Here is a 22,902-nt window from a genome sequence, read left to right on the forward strand (position 1 = left end):
TTTCCGGTGGTTTTCCGAAGAAACTACTGCCCGTACCAGGATAATATAGCTCATGTTACTCGGGAACAGTGTAGCTTTCCAACAGTTAAAAAAAATCCAAATCGTTTCAGTAGTTTCGGAGCCTTTCGCGTAAAATCAAGCAAACAAACAAAAATATTGTTTAATTTAATAAAGATTAAATTATTTTACTTATAGAAGTATTAGTTAAAATAAATTATCAAATATAAATAAACCAAAACAAACAGTATAATCTTCTCAAATAAATTACTCAATAAAATTAATGGTATCCATACAAAGAGCGTTATGGTATTTCCTATGATTTCATAAGGATAAAACAAGGTAAAAAACTAACTATGACTTCACCGCGTGTAATCGCCAAGACGTTTTGTAATAAAGAAATGATGAGCAGGTATTAATATGTACGGGTAATGTACTGAGCTGCTTAACAAAGTATTCATGTTAATACAAAGTGTATCTAATATTGCAATTATTAATACATACATTGTACCAGATATGGATATGTTATAATTTATTGTACTTCAAGTAAGAAAAACAATGTTCTTCACGTTATAAAAATTGTTACTAGCTTTAGACTGTGGTTTCAACCGCGTCCCGGGATAATTACTTTTATACTGTTATATAAAAAAAACTTTCAGCAAACCACCCAGCACGTTAATTGGCTTATCTTTTTCAGCGTTATTAAATAATGTTAAGTGAAGTAACTTTCGTATTTATAATATTTTAGTACCTACTTATGAAAAAAATGAGTGCTCTGATCAAACTGCAAAAAATCGACGGTAGTTAAGGTACATTCCACTAACTAATCCTAGTAATCAGACATTGTTTTTAACAAATATTACGTCATAAAAATCTTCGACCAACAAAATCAATGAGTTTGTCCATTAGGGAAAATAGTAAATAGAAAAACAATGGAGTCATATGAATTTCGTAATTGGTAAAATATTCTATCATTTCATTGTTCTGTAATATACCTTCCAATTAGTACTTACCAAATTGTGAGTAAGTCTGTGTCACAAGTTCTTAAACATGAATGACATGTACCTTGATAACTTACTACATACCTGAATTAAGTCATCCTAACTAAACAAATAGTGATTCCATATTTTTTCACAAAAGGTATTTCCGCAACAAAGTATTCGTTAAAACAGACAATAATTTTCCATAAAGAAGATTAGAAGATACGATAACACCAACAAACATAAGATGTCGATATGAAAGTAATTAGGAACTAGCTATAAAGAAAATGCCATATTTTCTTTATGCTGAAAACTTTCCTCACGAATTCCTCTACCTATTGTCCAGAACCACACGAAAATCGTCAATAGGCTCGCGTTTGACCACTATCACACCTGATGGTAGAGAAGATGTGGTATTATCCTATATCTATCCTATTCACTCTTGACTTAAAGACTCTTAGGTTATAGTAGTAGTATACTTTTTGATTTTATCGCGAACATACTGATATAGACTAAGCGGAGGCCTTTGTTTTATAACAAGTGACGTCTTCTCCATACCTCAAAACGTATAGCTCATAGATTTAAATTTAATAAAGCCTTCATCTAGCGAGAAAATTATTCAAATTCTTCATAACTGGCGGTATAAAAAATACAAAACAGACTTACCACAATATCTTTATTTCAGGAAATGACAAAACAGACTTAAGGTGTGCTTAAGGCTTTGACCAGAGCATTGTCACATGTAGGCGCACGCGTGTACAATGTACTGTATCTCGCATTATTAGACTTTTAAATGTTTGCCGTTAGCTCTTTTAGTTAAGGGAAAGCATCTTCGAAAGATTTTGCAAAAAAAAAAAACTTTTTGGTACCAACTTGTAAAAAAAGTGCAAAAGTCTAATGACCCCCTAAAAATTTCTACCTGAGTGCCAAGAAAAAAAAAACATTTTTTAATAAAAAAACAAGGTTTTTTAAAAAAAAAATGTTTTTGGATAAAAATAACACTTTTTCGGATTGATCGAAATCGGATAATTTGTCAGACTTTAATGACTAAACTAAACACGTTGTTCTTCCGAAGCCCTTTTTATTACATGACCGTGGTAACTCTTTTCAATAGTCCTACACGTGCAAAAATTACCTAATTTAATAGTCTAATAATAGTTGTTCCTCCTATATCTTTATCCTTAAATAATTATAGACGGGAAATAACTTGATTTCGAATTATGTCAAATCAACAGGTAATAGCAACAATACAGCTATTATTTAAATATTTGTTACACAAAAGGTTAATCCAATTAAAATCACGTAGTTTCCAACGGGGTTGTGTCATTAAGGAAAGCCAAAAATAGTATCGAAATATGTAGTACAAGAACTTCCCTACGTACGTCAGAAAACTATGCTTTTAGGGATAATAGTTAATTTTAACCTGATTTGTTTTGACAAAAACTATTAGTACGTAGTTAATTATTGCATTGCGTAAATGGAATTAATTGGTTAAAAGACGTCATCTTTAGGTTATATCCAAGGCCATTTTTTATCTATGAATAATGTAATGAGTATTATAAGTAAATGTTAGTATACCGCATTGTTTAAGCAGATTAAGAATAGCCACCTTTTGAATTCACAAGAAAACAAGTTCTTAGATATTTCTTTTTTTTATGTTAAACGGAATTAATCTGATATTATAAAGCTGAGTTTGTTTTGTTTCAACTCGCTAATCTTACGAGGTAATGGTCAGATTTTAGAAGAATATCTCCGTATTAGACAACCCATTTATCAAGGAAGGCTATGGGTAGGGACTACACATACTGAGGTAGTTCCCTCAGGAATCTATTATAACCACCGGCGGAAACTAGATTTTTGATATTCCACAATTTAAAGAAAAGTCATAGATAAAAATTCTGATAACATAAAAAAGGCAAACTTAAATAATATAGGCCTTAACACTTGGCAAAAGAGCGTAACTCTAAAACACAAAAATCTATCACGCTCATTAGACGAGCTTGCTAACAATGCAGTTAAACTCTTAACTAATTTGACACGTGATTTTACGGATAGAACAGGGATATAACATGTGTTCTTTTTGCAAAGAAAATTTGATTCGCATACATTTTTTTTGGGTATTTTATGTATAGAATGTAGGAATTTTAATATGTGTCTCGTAGAACACTGGTACAGCTACATCCATTTAGAGAACATGCAAACTGCAAACTTTAGTTATAACTTAAGCTATAGTTTTATTGGGCTCGTAAATCAGTATGAAGATAAATGATATTACGCACATGACACAGATCAGGTATTTAGCCTGTGTCAGATCGACTGAAAACTTTGATTAGAATCAAGGCTTCTTTAGAAAAAAAATTGCCGAACATCGGGACAACTGTCTGCTAGGCAGATCAAAGTCAAAAGTCAAAGTCAAGTCTGATCAACATATGCAGTAAGTAAAAGGTGACAAAACAGGAGAGGAAAATTTTACTTGATGATTAATGCTAAAAATAATCATGTAATACACATACCTATGTATAAAGTTCGGTTACAAAATATTTTGTTAAACTAATACTGCTGCATTCTGCGGTTCAGAGACATTATTATTTATCATGAATCATAACAATCAACACTACCTACTGCTATAGTTTTCGAAACCTAAAATAATATAGCAAGATGAACTCTTAAGTCTTTTTACTGACTAACTGCAGATTTCTATATCCGATCTGTACTTTGTAAGGCGATTAGAGATTGAAAGACATAATCGCATATGTGCTTCTTTGCTAAGTTATAAAATATATGATAGTCTTGAAGAAAGTCATGGTGGACAGAACGAAGTGGACGAAAATTATAAAAAAAAACTGACTCACCACTATGGGAGCCGCACATAAAGCAGGAAAACAAACCGAGAACAAATTAATGAGATCATCATCTTCTCCCGAGCCTTTTCCCAACTATGTCGGGGTCGGCTTCCAGTCTAACCGGATGCAGCTGTGTACCAGTGTTTTACAAGGAGCGACTGCCTAACTGACCCTCTCAACCCAGTTATCCGGTAACCCTAGGTTAGACTAGTGTCAGACTTACTGGCGTCTGACTACCAGTATCAATTGCCAAGGATGTTCAATGACAGCCGGGACCTACAGTTTAAAGTGCCATCCGAAACACAGTCAATGGTGTCTAAGATATACTTAGAAAGTACATACAAACTTAGAAAAGTTGCATTGGTACTTGCCTGACCTGGGATCGACCCCGCGCCCTCATACTTGAGGTTGGTTCTTTACCCACTAGGCCACCACGACTTTCCTTTTTTGCTAAGTTATAAAATAAATGATAGTCATGAATCTAACTCACCACTATGTGAGACACACATATAGCAGGAAAAGAAATCGAGAACAAATTAATGAGATCATCATCATCATCATCTCCCAAGCCTTTTCCCAACTATGTTGGGGTCGGCTTCCAGTCTATCCGGAGCTGAGTACCAGTGTTTTATAAGGAGCGACTACCTATCTGACCTCCTCAACCCAGTTACTCGGGCAATCCAATAATACCCCTGGGTTAGACTGATTTCTGACTATCAGTAATGACTGCCAAGGATGTTCAATGACAGCCGGGATCTACATAAAATACAGTCCGAAACGCTGCCATTGGTGCCCAAAATGTACTTAGAAAAAACTGAACTTCAAGATCACAAGACCCTGTCATTGACATCCTACCTACAATAAACAAACGTGATACATAAAATATTTCTAACGATTCACCTCGGTACGGCATTGTGTCCCAATCAGAATAGCAGGCAATTGGCTTATTGTCGACAGACGTAGCCGTGCAAATGTCTAGCTGACGGGAAGGTAGCTTTGTTAACTCAGGTGATAGTTCGAGTCGGAGAATTGATTTTGTGATGGTTTTAATCTCTGTAAAATAGTTACGCATGAGTCTTCAAATAAAGGGTTTAGTGTGACTTCTAATTGTGATGGCTAAGATAATTCTATCTCAAGTCACTATCTCAGATGGTTTTCTCAAGACACACAACAGTCATTCATGATGAAAATTTCCTTTTACGTTCTTAAGATAATTTGAATCTTTTATAATACAGCTGCAGACAGCGGTTTCGCTTGCGTCCCATGGGAACACCTTCACGTGCGCAGATAAAGAGTATGTACCTATAGACTTCTTCGATAACTGATCTAAGGTTTCCAGTACTGAAAGATTTTTTCAAATCGGTGCGGCAGTTCCTGAGATAAGCTTGTTCAAGCACAACAAACTCTTCAGTCTTATTATTTTCGTATTATTAGTACCGATTATATAGACAATTATTACATTATCAGTTCTAACTATTTGACACAGGTCTAACAATGTGTCTAACAGTATCACAAATAAAAACCTCGTGAACTAAACAAATGTAGAATAATTACACACAAATGCAAATAAGCATTATTACATTAACATATGTACCTAAACAAATGAGAATGATATGTTTTTTTCTTCTGTAAACACATGTTAATGTCACGTGCTGAAGTTTTTTTACCCGTCGAGACCGGACGTCCCATATATATATTGTTTTATTTCCATTGACACTTCGTATGAATTCAACGAACTGGGGAACGCCAGTCACTTGTTTGTATGTTAATGTAAGAACTTTTATAAGTCCCAGTTTATAGGTAAGTATTTCTACCTAGATATGGAACTAGGTACGTAACTTAATGAACATTTTATATAAAATGTTTTGGTCCTTTGATCCGCTGATTAATTTTTGCGACCCACTTTTTCGTATAAGAAGGATTGTGGCTTTGCTATATATCTTTTTATATTATACTAGCCTCCGCCAGTGGCTTCGCCCGTGTGGTGTGTTGATAAAAAGTAGCCTATGTGTTAATCCAGGGTATCATCTATCTACATACAAAATTTCAATAAAATCGGTCTAGCCGTTTTTGCGTGAAATAATAACAAACATACATCCGCACATTAGTAGGGGAAGCCGGGGTTCAAAGTGCCGGGGGTAGGTTGTTCCGATCCAAATAACTCCATAACGAAAAGAGATAGCAATAAGTGTGAAGTGCGCCGCGAAACGTCAAATCATCCCGCTATTGCGTCAGCCATTTTAGTGACGCTGTGTCGGCGTGTGAGAGTGATAGTGGATTAGTGACCAAAAACATCACGTAAGTAAATTTTTTCGTCTTTAAACTTTTTGGTCTATTTCAATAAATTTTCAAGCTATTCGTTTGTTACTTGCTAGTATCAGTTGGACAAACTATGGTGATTATCTTTTTAATATAATTGTTAGCTTTTTATAACCTATTTCATTATAATGTTAGGTTAGATTGAAAACGGGATTTGGGGTTCAAAGTTCCTTTGTCGAGGGGCTAGTTGTTCCGCGGAACAACGTGCTCCCTAATGAAATACGTAAATAATAAAATTAAATCTTTGTTTTAGGATGAGAAACTATAAACGAAAAACCGAACGGGGCAAGGTTTTAATTGAGCTTTTGCAGCGGAAGAATTTTCTATTTTTGTTAATTAAACGTTTTGTCAAAGTTGATAAATGTTAGAGCTGGTTACTAATCTTAAGCTGTTTTTTAATATTTGTTATTATTTTTTATAGTTTCTTTTTCAATAAATACTTTAAATTGTATGCCGTGATGTTGATTTTTCAAAAACTTTTAAAATTTTGTGCTATTATAAGTAAGAAACATTAAAATTGTGTACTTTTATAAATAAAACTTTCATAAATATTCAGTAAGATTTGCCTAATTTTTTTATACATACCTTTTCAACTAATCTTATATTATTAATGATTAGATTAGACAAGCGGAACAACTTACCTCAGCTGAGGAACAACCAGCCCCTTCGTGGGGCTAGTTGTTCCTTGTCCACTTGCTACAGAAAAATGATACTGCGCTAAAATATATTATTATTTCAATGAATTGGACTATATAATTTGAAACTAGGATACATTCTGCATCTATTTATGCAGGATTCATAGATTTTAGATCTATTTATTACGTTCATATTGCTTCCTACTCCAAAATCGGAACGTCGAACCCCGCCCTCCCCTAGGATATCATTTCAGATCTATTACTCTATAATAATAGTGGACTTTTTTCAGCTATGACAAAAAATATTTTTTTACCAGTTGTTTCCCTCGGTACCCCTCGCACCTTTATTCATTTAGGTACAGTCGTAGCCTTTCATAACCAGCTTGTCCTTTAGTCCTTTTTGATTTTCACTTGACTTACAAAATTAATTTCCTTAAACCTTCCTATAATATTAATTTTGGTTTTCCCTTTTACCTATTACTCGTCATACATGAACAGTTTAGTAAGATAATCATCCTTTAGTTATTGACACAAATGGGTAAACTTCATAGTAATTTTTCCTTGTAGGTATATTATATGATTGAATACACTCACGACTCACTGTTCTTACTTGATTAGTTTCTGAGAATAAGGATGTGAGATATAACGGTTAATATCATAAACTGTAGTTTGCTTTATCTTTTTTCCGTTGATTTACATTGTTGTGACATAAACCTCTACATAGAATCACTTTTGTGGGTGCATCAAGGGTGATTTCACCCCAACCTAGGAGGAGCATTTTCCGCAACCGGATAAAAATGTCTATTATAATCTATATAATATTAATAATTTTGTCACGAAAGCTCGACCTCGATATAAACCAAAACAAAGTTACTTGCATATTTAAAATATTAGTAAGGATGTTCATATACACATATAGCCATCGAGTATATTTTTATTCGAAGCAAAAAAACTCACGTGTTGCATTTGTACGGGGAATCACGCGAGAAGTTAAACGTATAATAAAATCATTAACATTCGATGAGATATTGTATTGTGATGATTTGTTGTTGTATTATGTTATGAGTGTCTTAATTATTTTACAAGTCATATCTATTTCTGGAGATATACTTCTTGATATGTTTTACCAGTAGGTAATAAAAGAATTTTGATCCACCAATGGCTGTGTTTCGGATGGCACGTTAAACTGTAGATCCCGGCTGTCATTGAGCATCCTTGGCAGTCGTTACGGGTAGTCGGAAGCCAGTAAGTCTGACACTAGTCCAACTAAGGGGTATTGGGTTGCCCGGGTAACTGGGTTGAGGGGGTCAGATAGGGCAGTCGCTCCTTGTAAAGCACTCGTACTCAGCTGAATCCGATTAGACTGGAAGCCGACCCCATCATAGTTGGGAAAAAGGCTCGGAAGATGAAAAGAATTTTGATCATATTTCGAATCAGCTGTTCAAAGCGGTTTCAAGTTAGTCCCGAGCAAATTACTTTTCGCATTCAAATAAAGGTTAGCGTATAGGCAGTTTATTCTGATACATGATTCTGATGCAGTTTGAATGTGATAGAATAGGTAACAAATAAGTATCTACACATCCAAAATATTACCTTTAACCTACTATGTCTATAATATTACCTATTATGATGAGATGAACTTTTCAACAGTCCTTGATAACATCGACCTTTGTACTTTGATCCTGTACGTGTTCATACGAAGTAAGACCATAACTTAAGTTCTGCGAAAAAGCCCAAGTTCCGGAATGATAAAGGCAACGTCATCTTAGATACATTAAGAGTCGTCACACACTGTAAGCTTTTAGTCGGCCGATAGTTTAAACGGGCTTATTTAGCGCGCAGCGCGCGCGTAGTTAATAGGTAACCGTCTGGTATAACACAGACAAAAAAAATGATAACCCACCTAATTGTGCAACTAAACACCTGAAACAATTTATCTCTGATCATCATCATCAGCTTTTTTATTGTTCCATTATTGGGTACACAATTCTCCTTCTATTGTTCTCCTTAAATTATTGGGCACAGGCCTCCTCTCGCACAGAGAAGGACGCTCAATTCTTCGAGGCCTGTGTCTCTTCCAAATAAACTGTCAGCTTACCAACGGCCATCTATCGGGCGACTAAAAGTTTGCAGTATGCTGTTGCTCTTACCTTAACACGCAGGAACTCAACTTATTTTTTTTGTAACTAACGCAAGAGCTTTTTGCTCATCTAAGCTATAAGTATTTATTTAATGAATTAAGTATATTATTAGGAAGTTATTTTATTTTTTTGGAAGTTTATGTAGCCTTGTTGTTGCACCTTGGACCTTTGGTGAGTGGTAAACTTTAACTTAAAAAAACCGGCCAAGTGCGAGTCAGAATCGCACACGAAGGGTTCCGTACCATTAATTAGAAAAGGAGCAAAAAATCACGTTTGTTGTAGATATGGAAGCCCCCAAAATATTTATTTTATTCTAGTTTTCAGTATTTGTTGTTATAGCGGCGACATAAATACATCATCTGTGAAAATTTCAAATCTCTAACTATCACTGTTCATGAGATACAGCCTGGTGATAGACGGACGGACAGAGGAGCTGAAACTATAGGGTCCCGTATTACCCTTTGGGTACGGAACCCTAAAAAGCTTAACAATGTGTAAATAAAGAAAAATTGAAAATAATCAAAAAAAGTGTTTGCCCTTTGTGATTTAACTACCTATATAAGACCATATCTTCTCCGTTCATTAGAAAATCCTTGGTTTTCAGTGTGCATGTGCTCATTTTTCCCGTGCAACTAATCTACGGATACCTACGATACCGGGAATTAATCCGCGCACTCGGGTAAAAAGTAGCCCATAATCTGTGTTCAAATGAATCCAGTCAGTAGTTCCTGATATTATTAGCTCTTTGGGGTTAAATTTTTAAGCAAAGATTTTGCCTCATCTTGACGGCGTTGAATACTTTTCTTAACCTTTATTACGTGGTTGGGTAGTTAGCAAGTTTAATTTTCCCTAAACTCCCTTACTCATAATCCATTTGATCATCGGTATTTCTCAAACATCAATTATTGTGTACCACTTAATCACGACCGTTTCGTCCTTCCTCATCACGTACTCAGTTAGGTAAATGAGACGTAAGTGGAAAATAGTAAAACAGACTATCCTTTCACCTTCATAATGATCGAACAAAAGACGAACTTTAATGTTATTTATTCACAAAATATTTACATTAATTGAAAATAAAATAAACTTATATATATATACTAAAAAAAATAACTTAAAATTAATACAGTGCATCAACAGACGAACTATGTATATTATATTTACTGAAATACCTAATTGAATGCACAAATATAATAAATTCTTTCTGCCATGTCCGTCATCACTTTACAATGATCCCTACACAGTCGTTCTCATTATCTATAAGATATCTCTTGATTTGCTTAATAAATAGATATAGGAAGTCGTGGTGGCCTTGTTCAGGCAAATACCAATGCAACTTTTCTAAGTTTGTATGTACTTTCTAAGTATATCTTGGACAAAAATGGCTGATAAAAAGGTAAAGGTAAATAACCTGGACTATACTGGACTATAAAGTCTGAAATCACCAACCCGCATTGAGCAAGCGTGGTGATTAACGCGCAATCCTTCTCCGTGTGAGAGGAGGCCTGTGCCCAGCAGTGGGACGATAAAAAGGCTGTAACAGTTAACAGTATATAGGAATTTGACATAACTTGTATGGGGCTAATGTCAAACTTCTATCTCTAATTAGCAAATCCACAGATAGATAAGTAATTGAAGTCTGCAGTAAGCTGATTAAGACAAACTTTTTTTACATGAAGATAGATCGATAACTAGAGAGGGCAACTGAACAATTTTAATCAAGGCTCACAAACTCTTTCTTTGAGCACGTAAGCCAAACCGCGAAAAACTACAACTTACCTGTACTATCCTTATTTGCCTTACTAAGTAATCTACCCAACTCTGTATGCCTATCTATCGGGTTTTTAGTACAAAACTACTAACACTAGTACACACTGTACATGTGTACACAAGTCATAAGAAGCCTGAGAAAGGACATACCTAGACTAATTTTTACCTGGTTTTAGAAAATATTTTTACTGGGACGCGGATGTAAAGCACCGGTACTCGAGCCTCGGTTAGACTGGAAGCCGACCCCAACATAGTTGGGAAAAAAGGCTCGGAGGATGATCATTTTACCGGGACGCGGATGAAACTACGGGGAAAAGCTAGTTAAACATACACTACAAAGGGGATATTAATAAATTATTTACTCACACATACACACTCAAAGGCAAATATGGCTTCAATTAAGTAATTACCGATCATTGTAATAATAGGATCCTATCAGGAGATCAGATCTACACGCGATTAGCATAATCCGATAACATTACAAGCTAATTACAAACACTTAATGATATATTATTCCCACGCTGATTTGTGGACCGAATACCTATGTTGTATATACCTAGTATTTACTGTTTTGCCATTTAGATAACAGATAATTATTATCTAGGTAGTTAATTGTTCGGCCTGGCTGCGGGATTGGTCGAAAGAGTTACCGCGGCCCTGGTACATAAAGGGTTCCAAGAGGAACAAAAGTGGGTTTTGATCAGTGAAAGTCTGGTCATTTGATGAAATCCCAGCTCAAAAAAATAAAGACTTAATCCATGATCCTTTCTCAGATGAAAAATATCCTTTATCCGTAACCGGAGAAAATATAGAAATAAATAGTCTATATAACCCAGGGATACTGCAGCTCCCCAACAATGTAAGAATTTTTCAAATCGGTTCAGTAGTTTGGTGGTTTGGCAACATACAAACAAAAATTATCTTCATTATTATAACGCCTGACACATTTTTAATATCAATTCTACAGATTAGCAATAAAGTTTAGTTTCTACATTATTTTATTAGGTACCTACTTTAGAAATCTCTTCACTTTTATTCATGTAGCAAGCAGTTCAACGAATATTTTTAACTACAGAATTATATTCCAAAAATTGGTTTAATAAATGAATACACAGCCTGTATACCTAGTCGTTGAATACCGGCAAACATTTCACAAAACTCCAACTTCAATAAATGGAAACAATTGAAAATATAACTTTCGATCGTATACTTTTCAATGCATATGAAATTGAAAAAGTATTCGCTATGTTAAGCAAGTTAAATTATAGGTAATAATCGGGCCAAAATATAATCTTGAAAGCGTACTCTTAAAATTTAACTTTCTAAAAGAAAATTAGATCTTTCAGAATAAAAAAATTAATCAAAAATTATTTCTATCTGTTGCTAACGCATATCTGATAGATAACTTAGATAGGTAAAGAAAACACGAAGATTTTCCCCTTAATATGTCACCTTTTCCTTAGCAATGAAAACATGACTATTTATATTTTAGTACTTTAAAAGATTAAATGTATTATTGACATGAACCACGAGGCTTTCAATCTATATCTATAAATGTCTATAGTGAATGATAACTCTGTTATCAGATCCCTCAAGTGTTGTCATTAGAGAAATTATCATATCCGTAAAAACATGTTATTTATAAGTGTTTGTATTGTACCGAAAAAGTTTATTATCGTTTTCCTTGTTAACTTATTCTAATTTAGAAAGATACAATATTTTGATTATATTCAGTAAAGTAAGGTTTCATAAAAAATAATATGAAATTTTTTTTTTCTTTATATCACTATAACTATTCTGTGTAAGACTGCGAAATAAATTGACAGAGAAATGATAAAATTAATACCTTTAAATAAATGCTAACAAAGCAGGGCTTGGAAAAGTTTATTTACCTTATCATGACGTCAAAGAATTAGAAGTTACTACTCGTATGAGGCAAAAGACAAATTGGTGTAATGACAAGATTCTCTCTCATTTTGTTCACAAACAATGTTTGGTGCTAGCCCTAGCCATACTGTACTGGCCGCATAAAGGTTGCAAATTCGCGGACATTTTAGAATTGTTCGCATGCTAACTTTAACAGTTTTGATATATGAGTAGACCAGAAGAAATATTTTCTGTCCGTCGCAGTACACCGGTGGAATCGCACGTTAATATCTAAAAGATACTAGCATCCGCCCACGTTTCCGCATCCCGTGGGAACTGCTTCTGGCATTCGGATAGAAAGAAGCCTTCCTCCATAGTTATTATATGATCTTACAAAAACACATTTTCAAATAGCACGTAGTTCTATGTTTGACCGCCATTGACCTTTTTTTTTTTTCGCTGGGCTAAAAATGCTATTACGCATCCCCTTCCCGTCGGGGGACGAGAGAGGGGTATGTGGGACTCCCCGGTAAAGACGTTCCCGGTATACCCACTAAAAAGGCCCAGCGGCACTCCGACCTCGCCTGAGTGGAGGGGGTCTGGGAATCTATGGCGTCCAGTCCCCCTCCGGCGATTGCCCGCCTCACGGCAGGCCCCTCATGCCTCCCCCCAGTGAGGAGGGGTCCCTATGATGGCCGGAGCACAAGGGGCGATCCTTGTACTGCAGGCGGTGGCACCCCCGCGCCTGTCGCCCGCTGATCACCCCCCAGGGCGGATGGGGACGGGCGTTGTGTTCGCCGTCTTCCACCCCTTCTTCGTCTGCGGTGCGGCGCCGCGAGAGGGTCGCTCTCCCGCACGCGCTCCGCTGACTCCTTCTGTGACATGACGTCCTCACAGAAGGAGGCCACCGCTTCCCATGCCTCCTCACTTCGCAGCATGGCAGAAATCACGCTGGGAAGTGAGAGGTCGTCCCCGACTACTGCCACCAGGGTGCGGCGGGGTTCAGTCCACGATGGGCACACCTCGAGTGTGTGCTCTGCCGTATCCACCTCGGCTTCGCAGTGATGGCACTGTGGAGTCTCCTCCCTCCCAATCCGTTGCAGGTACGATCCGAAGCAGCCATGCCCGGACAGCACCTGCACCAGACGCATCGAGAGGCACCCATGCCGCCGATCGAGCCAGCCGTTCAGGACAGGCCCGATGGCATCCAACGTCCGGCGACCGAATGTTGCCGACGCAAGATCTTCGGCCCAGTGGCCAGTTATTGCCTCCCTCGCTTCCTCCCGAACTTCTTCCCGTTCTATTGGGTCCGGGTGCCGGTCTAGTGCCCTCTGCGCCGCCTTCCAGTCGTACACTCTGGCGAGCACCCAAGCCTCGAGCTCCCAAGGAGGGGTTCCCGCCAGAACGCACGCCGCCGCAAAGCTCACTGTACGGTACGCCCTCGCCACCCGCTGCGCAATGACCCTCTGTGGCCTTCGGATGGCGGCGGCGTTTCTCCGTCTGCACAGTGAGTCTGCCCAGATTGGGGCCCCGTACAGGGCCATACTCTTGAGTATGCCGGCGTATAGACGACGGCATTGGTCGCCGGGCCTCCCGATGTTTGGGAGGAGCCATGAGAGGGCGCCCGCGGTCTTCATTAAGCGCGTCGACAACCCGCTGAAGTGGGCGCTGAAGTGCCACTTGCTGTCGAGGACTATGCCCAGATATTTCATCTGGGGCTGCACCCCAATGCGGACACCCTCCACATGAATATGAGCGTCGGGCGGTTGGTGCTGCCGAGGCCCGTGGAAGAACACGGCTTCGGTCTTTTGCAGCGCCACCGTCAGCCCTAGGCGGGAGATTCTGTCCACCACTAGTGAACCGCCCGCCGAGGCCAAGCTGGCCGCCTCTGCAAAACTTCTCCCCCGGGCAGTCAGAAGGGTGTCGTCTGCATAGCAGATGACAGACGTGCCACGGGGGAGGTTTTCCCAAGAGCCAGTCGAATCCGATGTTCCACAGGAGTGGCCCCAGAACAGAGCCCTGTGGGACACCGGACTCGACGCCGTAACGTCGGAGCTGGCCCGTCTTGTCCACAAGGAGGACTGTGCGGTCCCTCAGGTAGTCCGCCAAAAGTCCCCGCAAATACAGAGGCAGCCCATGGAAGCGGAGGGCCTCCAGTATGGTGGAGTGGGGAATAGAGTTGAAGGCGTTGGCTATGTCGAATGACACAGCCAACAGTCCATCCCCCGCATCCATCGCCTCCTTCACCTGAGTCTTGAGTCGGGATAGTGCATCAACTGTCGAACGCTCAGCTCGAAAACCGAACTGGGCGTCCGACAGATCTGGGCCGATTGTACTCAAATGCCTGTTGATTCGGGCGGCGAGGATCCTCTCGAACATTTTACCGACTTCATCCAGTAAAACGATGGGTCGGTATGCCGATGGGGAGTCCGCCGGCCGCCCTTCCTTACGAAGAAGGCACAATTGGCCCTCCTTCCATGGCTTCGGGAACCTCTCAGACGTGAGGCACTCACTGAAGAGGTCCCGAAACCTTTCTTCCATCTGGGAGGTGGCAATGGCTATCACCTTTGCGGGGACGCCGTCCGGACCTGGGGCCGTCTTTTTCCCCCTGAGGCAGGAAGCTGCCCTTTCCACCTCGTTCTCCGTAACCAGCGGGACCTCCTCGGCTGACGGAGCTGCACCCCGCGGAGCGCTCATCACTGGTGGTGTGAAGTTGTCCCTGCGTGGAAACAGGGACTGGACCACCCCATCCAGCAAAGATGGCTCGAGGGTTTCGGCAACTGGGGGACCGTACGGGCGCAGTTTGTTGCATGCGGCCTTGTACGGCCTCCCAAAGGGGTCAATGTCCAAACCCTCAAACATTTCCGCCCTCGCGCGATCCTGGGCTGTGCCCATTCGCGCCGTCAGTGTCGATTTAGCCTCTATGTAGGCTGCATAGAGGCGGTCCTCGTCGTCGAGGTCGCGAAGGCGCCGCCGCCGGCTTCTTGTGTAGGCCCGCCTGGCTGCCACACAGGCGGCCCGTAGATCCCCCAATTCCTCCGACCACCAATAAACGGCACGTCTAGGTGGCGGACGATGAGACCGAGGCATGCTAGAGTTGCACACCTCGGTCAGGGATACACTTAACTGGACCGCTGTGGCGTCCACATCACGGACTCCGACAGAAGGGGAAAGCCAGTCCTGGACGAACGCCGCCTCTACGGCGGCCTCCCTATCTAGGCGAGAGAGCGCCCACCGTGGGAAGTGCGACCGACCCTCCTGGGTCCCCTGGGGGCCCGGGGTGGAAACATCAAACCGCACGTATCGGTGGTCGGACAGCGTCTCCACCAGCTCCACCCGCCAGTCCACTACACAGGCCGCCAAAGAAGGGGATGCAAAGGCGAGGTCCACGATGGAGCCCCCCTGCCGCCGCACGCAGGTGTGTACTGTTCCTCTATTCAGGAGGGACAGACCGGATGACACGGACCAGGTTTCAACCTCTCGTCCTCGTGCATTGGTGGTCGGGTTACCCCATATTATCGACTTGGCGTTAAAGTCGCCCAAGACCAACACCCGGTGCTGTACCATTCCGCCTGCCACCCTGGCCAGGACCTGTAGAAAGTTCTCGAAGTCCGTGAGAGGGCGGTTTGGTGAGAAATACACCCCTATAAGGGCTATGTCACCCCACGCAGCGGCCACGTATCCCGGTCCCCTCTCTAAGAGCGAGAGGGGAGGAGAGTCCGTGGAAGATCGCGCCATCAATGCAACCGAGCCGTTGTCGTCTCCCAGCCAGCTGCCAGGGACAGAGTACGGCTCGGCGATTACCGCCACGTCCACCAACCACTCTGCAAAGGTTTGGACCAGCAGGCTCTGGGCTGCTCTGCAGTGGTTGATGTTCGCTTGAAGAACACGTCGTCTTTGTCCAGCCATCAGTCGGTGTTCATAGCACTACCCTCGGTGGCCGGCACTGGAACTGGAGTTACAGTGGCAGCGACAGCGGCAGGCCGCAACGGCGCCTGCGGTTTGCCCTTCTTTAGTGGCGGTCGGCATTCCCTGCCCGCCATCACGTGGTTGGCTGGACGACCACTGGCAGCGCATACTGCGCAATGCGTGGTGGCAGCATCGCAGGTGGCCACCCTGTGCCCCTCTTTCCCGCAGCGGAAGCATAGTTCCCCACGATCGGCAGTGGACGGGCAGAGAGGCCGGGTGTGTCCGATGCCGAGGCACTTGAAACAGCGCATCGGCGCATCCTCGAGCACTCGGACCCCACCCGAGCTAAGTCCGACCGGGAGGCGACCCTTTGCCAGGACCGCCTTGGCAACTACGACCGGGCACTCTACTCTCGTAGTGCCCATGCCCCTGCGGCCAGGTCTAATGGCTCGGGCCTTGATAGATTCGACGGTGCAACCCCCCGCCGCCGCAACCGCTGCCACCACCTCCTCTTGCGTGACTGAGTCGTCGAGGTCGGTCACCTCAAGAGTCACACTCTTGACGGCTCTCACGACCTTGGCCGTGTCCGAGATAGCCTCTCGGAGCTTCGTCGCGAAGAGGTCCGCCTTGGTGCCGCGTTGAGCCCCCGAGAACTGGAAGATTCGGGCCCCTGTTTGGGTCTTCCGGCACGTGACTCTGCCAGCCCCTAGTTCAGCAGGGTCGACATTTGTACGAGCCCGCCGTAACACGGACTCATATGTCTCCCCTCGTTCCGCTGCCTCTGGGGTCAGTGTGACCACGACGGCTGCAGTTCTTGGAGGAGGAGCGAGCTTCCTCCTCTTGTCCGCTAGAGCTGCAGGCTTGACTGCAGGGGGCTCAGGAGCCGACCTTTTCCCTTTCTGCTTCCTTTTTACCACCTTAATCCAAGGCTGGTTGGAAGGGGTGGTGGAGGGCAGCAGTACGTCTTCCCTCACCGGTTCGGGAGGGAACGTCTGAGTAGTCGGGACCGGTGACGTCTTCTTGCCCTTGGTGGTCTTTAGCACCTGGGGCTCCGCCTGGGCTGGAGCCGTTGAGGGCCCCGGTGCGATGGGCATCCGTCCGGGCGCCTTATCTGCCGCGAGTGGAGGGCGAAGCCGCGTCTCCGGCAGGAGCCGGTCTTCAATGCCGGCGAAACAGGCTCTGGTGAAGGCCCTCTCCTCCATAACGACCTTGCGGATAATATCCTCAAGGATGGAGGAGGGAGGCAACGGTGTTGGACCTTCTGACGTCCCCTCTTGCCGAGTCGTGGGCGCGGCAACACGCGCGTGCAGCTCAGACACCTCTTTCTGCAGGCGATCCACCTTCGCCTGCAGTTGCCGCGTCTCCTCGGTGGTGGTGCGCTGCGCCAGTTCTTTAACAATGCCGAGCAAGCTCGCTGCCCGGCATTTCAGGGCCTTCTGTAAGGTCCCCTTCAAGTTGGAGGACTTGGAGGCCACCTCGAGGATCTCCATCTGATCCTCCAGGGCCATGCGCTCCATTTCCTCCACTGTGTAGTCCGCGTAGAGGACATCAGAGGCGCCGTGGCTGGCCTTGGCTCGGCTTCTTCGCGCCGGCTGTTCCTCCAAGTCGGCTTGTAAAACCGCCCGCTTCGCCGGCTTCTCAGCTGCGTCTGAAGAGCCTCCGGAGCCCCGCTTGAGGAATGCCCTCTTCCTGGTCTGGCGGGTTGCAACGCCGCTCGTGCCACTTATTTGTGACTCCGTGTCGGACAAATCGGTGGACACGACGTCACTATCTCGCATGCGACTAGCCGCGGATGGTGCGCGGCTGGTCTCTGATGCCGAAACATCTCGAGCCATGGTTTGGCCCTGATAAGGGCCTTTGGTTTGGCCCTGAGAAGGGCCTTTGGTTTGGCCCTGAGAAGGGCCTTTTGGGAGACAGCGCCCGGAGGCGGCCCTCGGCAGACGTGGCATTGCCACCGACAATTTTGAAACACAAGACTTTATCGTTTCGACGCACAGCGTTCGTTAGCCGCCGGCCTGCCACTCCGTTACGGTGGTCAGGCGCGGCGTTGCCCAGGGGTCACTACGTGGAAGTCAACGCTGTGGGGGGACCCCCGACCGCCATTGACCTGGTGAAAAAGTATTCGCTATGTTAAGCAAGTTAAATTATAGGTAATAATCGGGCCAAAATATAATCTTGAAAGCGTACTCTTAAAATTTAACTTTCTAAAAGAAAATTAGATCTTTCAGAATAAAAAAATTAATCAAAAATTATTTCTATCTGTTGCTAACGCATATCTGATAGATAACTTAGATAGGTAAAGAAAACACGAAGATTTTCCCCTTAATATGTCACCTTTTCCTTAGCAATGAAAACATGACTATTTATATTTTAGTACTTTAAAAGATTAAATGTATTATTGACATGAACCACGAGGCTTTCAATCTATATCTATAAATGTCTATAGTGAATGATAACTCTGTTATCAGATCCCTCAAGTGTTGTCATTAGAGAAATTATCATATCCGTAAAAACATGTTATTTATAAGTGTTTGTATTGTACCGAAAAAGTTTATTATCGTTTTCCTTGTTAACTTATTCTAATTTAGAAAGATACAATATTTTGATTATATTCAGTAAAGTAAGGTTTCATAAAAAATAATATGAAATTTTTTTTTTCTTTATATCACTATAACTATTCTGTGTAAGACTGCGAAATAAATTGACAGAGAAATGATAAAAATTAATACCTTTAAATAAATGCTAACAAAGCAGGGCTTGGAAAAGTTTATTTACCTTATCATGACGTCAAAGAATTAGAAGTTACTACTCGTATGAGGCAAAAGACAAATTGGTGTAATGACAAGATTCTCTCTCATTTTGTTCACAAACAATGTTTGGTGCTAGCCCTAGCCATACTGTACTGGCCGCATAAAGGTTGCAAATTCGCGGACATTTTAGAATTGTTCGCATGCTAACTTTAACAGTTTTGATATATGAGTAGACCAGAAGAAATATTTTCTGTCCGTCGCAGTACACCGGTGGAATCGCACGTTAATATCTAAAAGATACTAGCATCCGCCCACGTTTCCGCATCCCGTGGGAACTGCTTCTGGCATTCGGATAGAAAGAAGCCTTCCTCCATAGTTATTATATGATCTTACAAAAACACATTTTCAAATAGCACGTAGTTCTATGTTTGACCGCCATTGATCTGGTGGTCAAACATCGAAAGAGATCTTAAGAAAGCCCAATTGCCAAAACTGACCACCCAGGATAGACCAACCTGGCGCCGTAGTGAGGAGACCCGACCCCAGATAACAGGAACAGGGACGGAAGAAGAAGAAGAAGAGAAATAGGACGTAGTTATATGCAAGAAAAAACTCAACAGCTTTGTACCTTTAAAATATAAACGCAAGCTACTTAATATATAGGCAAATGGACAACGGATATGGATAGCAAGTTAATCCTTCAAATGTAGGTACGGTAGACTGCACATCAGTGGTATTTCATGCACCTTGACTCAATAGTAATAAGTACGATTTTCCTATAAAACTGTTACCACTGACCTGAAGTTGACTGTACCTAGGAAGTAACCTTTCTCTTCCTTTAAGGCGTGGCTTTCAGTAGTTCTTGTCATACCCGTCTGTTTAAACTAACCACTGAAACGCGCTTTTGTGTCTGATGTTCTTATCGATCTAGTAATTACCGTACTTTATTCATTATCATAGGTCTTTTTATTCATTATTTGTTGTCTCTATTTCGTTATAGAAGAACATGTTAATTAACATTCTCCTTAAATCGAAAGCAATAAGTAACATGCATGAAAATTAAATAGAAGTGCTTACAACTGTTCGAAAAATAGGCAAAAGAAAAGGATATTCATAAATTTTCTTATCTTAAGAATAGTTAGATAATAAAAAATATTACCTTCAATAAAAACTCCGAAAACAAGAAGTTGTCGCAGCTGATATGTGAAATCTTCTAACTTTTCTAGTCAGTAAATTTCAAAAAGTCTAAACGTAACTCGAAGCTATCGAAAAACGCAGCTTCTTCTTGAAAATTTTCATTTTTCTCTTCACAAACGGATCCACTGTGACAATCTTCAGAATGTTCAACCGAATTATTAAAAAAAAAAGTTCACTGAATAAAACCTTTTTAGAAAAAAAGTCACTGGCTGAAGTCGCGACCCGCGCCAATCGATGAAGCCATTAGATTGAACTTTCGCGGCAAAATTCAAAAATAGTACACGAATACGCGTCACTTAACAAAAATGGCGGCGACTACCGTACGGAAATAGTTAAGTGGTAGCTATTTTGACCGTTCCTCTGCTGTACATTATTTATTTCTATTGGAAAATTAGTCTTTAATGGTGTGATTGGTGCGTAGCATATCGTAGAGCATCTGTGCCCACGCGGGATTCGTGAACGACTGAGGCCCATACGTCTGAGTCGACAAATATTCAGTTTAATAATTTAAGACCAGTGTATATAATATGGGATTCTGTACATTGCGTTCTCGTATGACACTTGAGTACATGTGTGACGCACTGAGAATGATATTGAGGGGATGAAACGATCCAGAAATTAATTTTCTCCACTGCAAAAAGAGTCCTTTATTTGAAGCCCGTCGGTAGTAGATAGAGAGTATTTCTTTATAAGCAAAGGCAAAAATCAATGATCAGTATTACAATTGAAGAGCCACAGACTCCGCAGAGATTGGGCCCACGAAGTGAATTACAGTCCATTTCTTGTCACTGGAAGAAATCCTTAGTCCCGCGAGGAAAATTATAGACTCACCGTACATAAATTCACACCTTTATTAAGAGAAAAGAATGGCTTATTTAGAAAAACTGCGTAGGCCCAGGTTCCTTTTATTCTCGTTTTCTCCGTGTACGTTCATATATCTTGTCCTGCGGGCCTCTTCTAGTGAATCTATATATCAGGGATGTCAAATTGGACTCCATGACAAATGTCCTTACTATCGTAGTCATAGTTCAATGACTGCGGATATTATATAATTTCGTTTCATGTGGTACGGTTAGCCTATTGCTCTATTTTAGTCTATTGAGTAGAACTAAGCTAAGGAACAATCCTTAGGTAAAGACTAAAACCTAATTTATATTTTCTAGATAAATGTGGCTGAAATGTGGAAGACCGAGAATGCTAACTCGAGATGATAGACAATATTACAAGGTAAGATTACACTGTATAAATCAATAAGACTTACCCTATAATTAGGGCTGCCATTTCGAATTTCGCGAAACCCGGACAAATATTAAAAAAACCCGGACATTTGACGTAAATCGCATTTTTACCCCGGACGAGTTCGAATTTTTTTTTTAACAAAACAAGACCTAGTTTTTAATATTACTATTACTACTATTATATACTTAAATTCAATGAGGTGCTTCCTTACATGTAACGTCAGGGCCAATATCTAGCTCAAGTAGTAGGTACCTAGTATTAAAAGATTATGACTTAATATTTCGAAGGTCATAAATAAGAAAGCTCATATGGAAACTAGGAGTTAGCTTCTTGTTAGTAATAGGACTTAAAACGGCGCTACCTTTTTGATAGGTTACTTGATGGTGATTAGGCACTAAAGCACCTAAACTTGTATAATAAAAAAAATCCGCAAAGTGAAGAAGCCGCGAGCGAAGCGACAACATTTTTTGAATATTGGGATATTAAAGTAGCTAAACGTAAAAAAAGATAGTGTCAAAAAAGGAAGCCGCGAGCGAAGCGAGCTCGAAATTTTTGAGTTTTGAGACACTTCGACTTCTGCAGTCTGTGTGTCGATTGTAATTCAACTCGTAAGAAAAATGTCCGGGTTTTCCCCGGACACTTCTTGAAACCCCGCCCGGACGTCCCCCGGACGGCCTAAAAACGAGGACAAATCCGGGGAAACCCGGACGGATGGCAGCCCTACCTATAATAAGTCTTTTATCAATAACTGGCATTGACCTAATAGAACGTTGTTCCTTGATTGACCAAAAATCAATCAAAACTAGACCATAATGCAAAGAATAAAGATAAGTAGTCAAGGCTAGGAAACTTAAACAACCTTCATAGTAGTCCAAAACAGTGAAAACCCGACAATATTAAAGATTTCCTCTATTTACATCATATTACATGAGAATATTATCAGAAAGATAATAAAGAATATCTTATCCGGAATTGAAACTCATACATACAGACTTTTTATTGCATAAGTCTGTAAATAAACTACGTAGTAAGATGTGGAGATAAAATTCGGTACGTCTTATGTCAAGGGTAATGTTACACCTATTGAGAGAATTGAACATAGTAGTCGCAAAACTTGATGGTGGTTCACAACTAACTTCCTATCATGGGTACACGCATTTGGCCCATATCATGCACCTCTGCCACCCATGGATACCTTCATAAAATTGGTTGCTGCATACCGACCCGCGCAAACTTTTGCGATGACAAAAATGTGA

General features: G+C 41.4%; 1 protein-coding gene across 2 annotated transcripts in view; it reads right to left on the reverse strand.

The window, feature by feature from the left end:
* The window catches only part of LOC110379296 (uncharacterized), a 103,065-nt gene that overhangs the window by 73,506 nt on the left and 6,657 nt on the right, over positions 1 to 22,902 (reverse strand). The window contains exon 1 of one of the 2 annotated variants that reach the window (XM_049850279.2): positions 20,370 to 20,875. The exons of the other annotated variant lie outside the window; for it this stretch is intronic. The gene's annotated coding sequence lies outside the window, so the exon portion shown is untranslated. Of the gene's footprint in view, positions 1 to 20,369; positions 20,876 to 22,902 lie in introns of those variants that run through there. 2 annotated transcript variants of the gene reach the window in all.

This window comes from Helicoverpa armigera, chromosome 24, assembly GCF_030705265.1.
Source record: "Helicoverpa armigera isolate CAAS_96S chromosome 24, ASM3070526v1, whole genome shotgun sequence".
NCBI classification, from domain to species: domain Eukaryota; kingdom Metazoa; phylum Arthropoda; class Insecta; order Lepidoptera; family Noctuidae; genus Helicoverpa; species Helicoverpa armigera.